Below are 5708 nucleotides of genomic sequence, written 5' to 3' on the forward strand. Positions count from 1 at the left end.
AGTTAAGTGCATCATGAGGTACATGAAGGGTACCAAGGAGATGTGCATTTGCTTTGGTAAAGGAGACATGCGTGTACTTGGGTACACAGATTTAGACTATGCAGGGCATGTGGATAGTAGGAGATCCACTTCTGGTTATGTGTTCACCTTTGCAGGTGGTGCAGTGTCGTGGATGTCTCGCGCACAGAAGTGCGTTGCTTTGTCTACCACAGAGGCTGAGTATGTTGCAGCCACAGAGGGTTGCAAGGAGGCTATATGGCTTGATCGGCTAGTGGGAGATTTGGGGATTCATACAGGTGTACCGACATTGCATAGTGATTCCATGAGTGCTATTCAGCTAGCACGGAATCCGGTCTTTCATGCAAAGACCAAACACATTGAGGTCAGGTACCATTTCATCAGGGAGGTACTTGAGGACAAGCGCATAGAGCTTGTCAAGGTTCATACAGATGATAACCCTGCAGATATGCTGACGAAGAGTCTACCTAGTCAGCGATTTGAGTATTGTCGTGTATTGATGGGCATTGGATAGTATGCTCACTCGTTGTTCTCCCTTAAAGGCACATTGTCCTTTAAGTGGGAGGTTGTGGGGTTAAAGGTCACTGTGCCTTAACCCCAGTTATGTACAATACTCAAACACATATATAAATGAATGAAAAAGAAGATTAGGGTGGTTCTGCACCCACCAAAACTTGTGTGGCTCTCTGTCTCTCTCTCTCTCCTTCTTCCGTTCTTGCTTCCGTTGAGAGCACTCTCATCATGGTCATGGTCTTGTTGTTGGGTGCAACCTAGCCCATTTGCTTGTACATAGTATACCATGGACATTTTGTGAACAACCATGTGCCCCTTAGTCATTTTACACATGATGTCATTTACAAAATGGGACCCTTGGTCACTTACAATATCAATCGAGCACCAAAAACAGGTAATAATCTACTCATACACAAATTTGGCAATGAAGGCCGTTGCATTATCATGCATGGCCCTCGCTTCTACACGCTTAGCTCAATAGTCAATAGAGACAGTACCACATACCTATTACCAGATGGGTGGGCTACTGGTTTGAATGGGCCAATGAAATCCAGCCCCCATTTTTGGAATGGTTCAAGGGGTAGTACCATAGTATGAGACATGCAATGCTTGATGTTGGGTTGGACCAACCGTTGACACTTGTTGCACTATGGGGCGAATCTCATTGCATCTTCTAGGACTGTGGGCCAAAATAAGCCAGCCTAAAGGATTGCCCATCCAGTTGTTCATTGGAGAAGTGTCCTTCGGCTAGGCCCTAGTGGGTTTTGCACAAGATTTCATATTGCTTATGTGAGGCCACACATCAGTGGATAACTTTGTCAAGTCCCAACTGACATAAGCTCCCTGCGATTATCCAAAAAGAGTAACTCCAAAGAGCGAGTCACTTATGCCTATCTTGAGAGGGGTGTCAATCAAGGATTCTAGTATTGATGAATTGACACTTGTCATCATACCAATACAAAGGCCAAAATTATATCTATCATAGGATCATCCTCTAAGATGACTGGCACATCTATGGGCACAATTGTTGCATCTATGGTACCTATTCCTGTTGTGGCCATGAACAAAGATGGTGTCGGGACATCACCCATAAAGAGGTTGGTCAATTCTTTGGCCTCTAGCAAGGACAGGTAATCAGCAACTGCATGAGAGAAACTTGGAGTATGCACAATAGAGAAGCCAAATTCTTGTAACAACAAAATCCAATCTGCAATCTTACCTGCTATGACCGACTTGTTGATGAGGTACAAAAGTGCCGAGTGGTCCATGTGAAAAGTGAATTGATTGGCTGAGACGGTAGTGCCAAAACTTGTTCATCAAGTAGATTATTCCAAGGTCCTCTTTCTCACTTGCATGGTAATTCTTCTTATCAAATACAACCTTCAACTCAAATAGTAAAGCATGCTATACTAGCTCTTCTTTTGCTAGCGCATGAGTATTGCACTGATTGCAATGTCAGAGGCATCAACAAAAACGTGAAAGGGGAGGTTCCATTCTGGTGGCTGAACAATGGGAGCTTTTGCCAACATTAGTTTGAGGAAGTGAAATACATGGTCACATCCAATTGTCCACTTCAATTGTTTGATGTTAAGAACTGCATTGAGCAGGGTGGCCACATTTGCAAGATATTAGAGCATTTGGCTATGCCACAGGAGCCGGCCCAAGAAATGAGCCACTTGTTTATTTGTTGTTGGTTGCAAAGCTTTACATACTTTCTCAAATTTGGTGGGAAAATAAGCAATTTTGTCTTTTGGAGCAATATGTCCAAGCATCATATCGCTGCTAACCACAAAGGCACAATTTTCTAGATTAAGTGAAAGTCAAGGCTCCTAGTGCTTAGTAAGTCACAGCTTGATTTAGGTGATGTGCTTAGTTTGGCTGCCAAAAACATTGAAATCATCAAGGAATGTGCACATGAAGGTTGCGGGGTACTCCTTGAAAAGCTCTTGGATGAGGCTTCGAAATGTGGCAGGTGCATTTTTTAGGCCAAATGTCATCACACTTGAGGCAAAGACACCCCACTCCATAATGAATGCCATTTTATCCTAGTGCTCTTCCTCCATTTGAACCTGATTGTAGGCGCTAAAGCCATCAAGGAGCAAATACACCTCATGGCTGACCATGACATCTAGCATGGAATTCATGAATGGTAGGGAAAATAGATATGTCCAATGTTGTAGCGTTCAGCTACTACGATGATAATCAGCACAAACCTACAATTTGTTATTTTTCTTAGGGATGATAAAAATGGGGGCAAAATACAAGTGGGATAATCAATTGGATAAATAAATTCCACATGCAACAACTTGTCAAGTGCTTCTTTAAACTTCTTGGAATAATTGGGATTCATTTCGTACCACTGCCCGTGAATAGTTTTGCATCATCCTTAAGCACAATATGATGTTGATAAAACTGAGGGTCAATCCTCTTTATGTCAGTGTAGCTCCACACAAAAACGTCAATGTAGGAACTTAGAAGGTCCTTTAGGTTAGGTTGAAATGTCACTGTGTGCCAAGAGCTTACAAAGATGATCGTGGGGTCAGTTTGGTTCCCAGGTTGAGGTTTATGAGGTCATCATCCTTAACACATTTTGAGTGCTATGGCTCAAGTTTGAAAGCTCTTTATTCTTGAGTAATCTCAGTAATATCAGGGCAGTCATCCAGATTGGACATCATATTAGACACCGGAGTCATATTTGTCATCTACCCCAATGCTCGAGGGTGTCTATTCCTAGGAAACATTGGTACTTGTCCAAGATGGTGGACACCATGTATACTTTAAATAGGGTGATGAGGGTTGGGTTGCTTCATGATTCCTCTTCCTTGTCATCATCCAATACATCAATCATATTCACAGCTTCAATTAGCTATAGCTCGAGGTTCATGTAAATTGGTCGCTTTACAACCACCAACAAACAACTTGACTTTCTTCTTACCCTTCTAGATAGTGATCCGTTGAGAGTGCCAGTCCTATTTATAAGACTCATGCTTGATGGAACCAAGGCCTTCCCAATAGCATGGGTTAAGAAGTATTAATATCCTCCATTTGCAGGACAAAATTTGCTATTATGAATGTGAGGTCTGTAACTATAACAAAGACATTGTGGAGAAGGCCCATTGGCTATACTCACTACTGATCCACCATTCTAACCACAACTAAGGCTAGTTGCCAACCAAAGAATTGAAGCTACCAACACATAGAATCGAACATTATGTTGACATCAGAACCACCATCGAGAAAGATGCCCCGAATTCCTTGACCTTGAATAGTTGCTATGATCACTACAATATTTTTTTCATATCCCGGCCCTTTACTCCCATCTTGGTGTAGCATGAGGTGAGCAGCACAGACTTGTGGACTAGAACCTATGGAATCAGTGTCACAATCTATGGGAAATTCCCTATCTTTTGAATCACCTTTTGGGATTGGTGTAGTCAGCTCACATGGAGCAAGAATATGTTTGCACAATTGGTGGTGGAAGGAAGGAACAAAATTCAGTAGTTTCTCAACTGACATGCTAATGTTAAGGTCCTTCAATGCATGCCAATGTTGTCTCTCTTACTCCCAAGTGCAGGTTTCGAGGGTGTTGGTCACCTACAGGCATGTCATTGCTCGCTGTAGCATAGGTGTTCACAAGTGTAGCATAGGTCCTCGGGTCGTGTTCTAGTGAGAGGTGTAGGCTAAAGCATGGAAAGCAGATCTCATGCGTGCGTGAATGAGAAAGAGAGCTTTATCATAACGATTGATGGAGGCTCTCACCTCCCTGGGAGTTCAAGGGTTTAGAAGGGGATTTCAGGATTCGAAAGGGGGACAAGGTTGAGAGAGCTAACAGGAGTTCCAGGGGTCAAAGGGGGTTGCAGGGTTTAGGAGGAGTCCAAGGTTGAGGAGTGGAGAGCTGGTCTCCTTCGCGGATTCGAGGGGGAAGGTTGAGGAGGAGGGACAAGGAAGGAGGAGGAAAAGAGAGGTGAGTGGAGGAGTAGGGAGGAGGAGGGAGGAGGAGGAGAAGGGAGGAGGAGGAGGAGGAGGAGGAGGGAGAGGAGGGAGGAAGTAGGAGGAGGAGGAGGAGGAGGAGGGAGGAGGAGGAGAAGAGAGGAGGAGGAGGAGGAGGGAGGAGGAGCAGGAGGGAGGAAGGAGGAGGAAGGAGAAGGAGGAAGGAAGGAGATTCTGAAGGAGGAAGGAGAAGGAGAAGGAGGAGGAGGAGGAGGAATGAGGAGGAGAAGGGAGGAGGAGGAGGGAGGAAGGAGGAGGAGATGGAGGAGAAGGCTGAGGGAGGAGGAGGAAGGAGGAGGAAGAAGGAGGAGGAGAGAGTACAAGGGTAGAGAGTGCAAGGGTCAGGGCATGCTAGAACACGATAGTGTAAGAGAGCATGGATGCAATGGAGATCAATCGCATGAACACAATAGTGAGCTTGAACATTGAACCCCAAAGAGTGGGAGCTTCATTCCATTGAGAGATATTTATACATGTTGGTCTCTACACAATCCATAGGTATATCCGTGGTGGGACCTCTTTTGTAGTAGACCTTTTGGACAGGAGTCCCTCCACTTTTGGGGGGACCTTTTGGGTCTCTACACAAAGTGGGGGGACCTTTTGTGTCTCTACACAAAGTGGAGGGCCTCAAAAAGTGTAGGCTTTTAGTCTTTCTCTCTCTAGATTTAGTCTTTCTCTCTTTAGATCTTGATTTTGCAAGTATGATTGGATCTTCTCTAGAGAGGATTTTGGCTATCCTCATCCTTTCAGATTTATCATACCATCTTTTAGGCTCAAGAAATTACAAGCAGAGTTTTGCCGCTACTCTACACACACAATGCTCTCATAGTTGTCCTCCTAGACTGCACTTCTGACCCTTGCTGCCACAGGGTTAATAACTCCCCTGGACCGATTTGATTACCCATCCTCGGGTTATGGTTGAGTCTGCAAATGATGTTGTGCTTTGGTTGTCTTTACCTAATGAGTATGGTAAAGATGGCGACGGTGATAGATGGAGCGAGCCTGTTGTCGATCTTTTCCTTGTAATCCTCGAACACCGTAGATTGCTTGCTCAATTTTTAAGAAGCCGATGTCAACCATTTCTTCGAACAAACACACATAACGCCCTTGAAGAGATATGGCTCTTTGAAAGAGGCGACTTGCTGTTTGAGCATCTATTTGCTGATTTGGATTGAAGCTAAGGTTCG

Source organism: Dipteris shenzhenensis, chromosome 14 (assembly GCF_047967505.1).
Source record: "Dipteris shenzhenensis isolate YYH24624 ecotype China chromosome 14, Dip_SZ_1.0, whole genome shotgun sequence".
NCBI lineage: Eukaryota > Viridiplantae > Streptophyta > Polypodiopsida > Gleicheniales > Dipteridaceae > Dipteris > Dipteris shenzhenensis.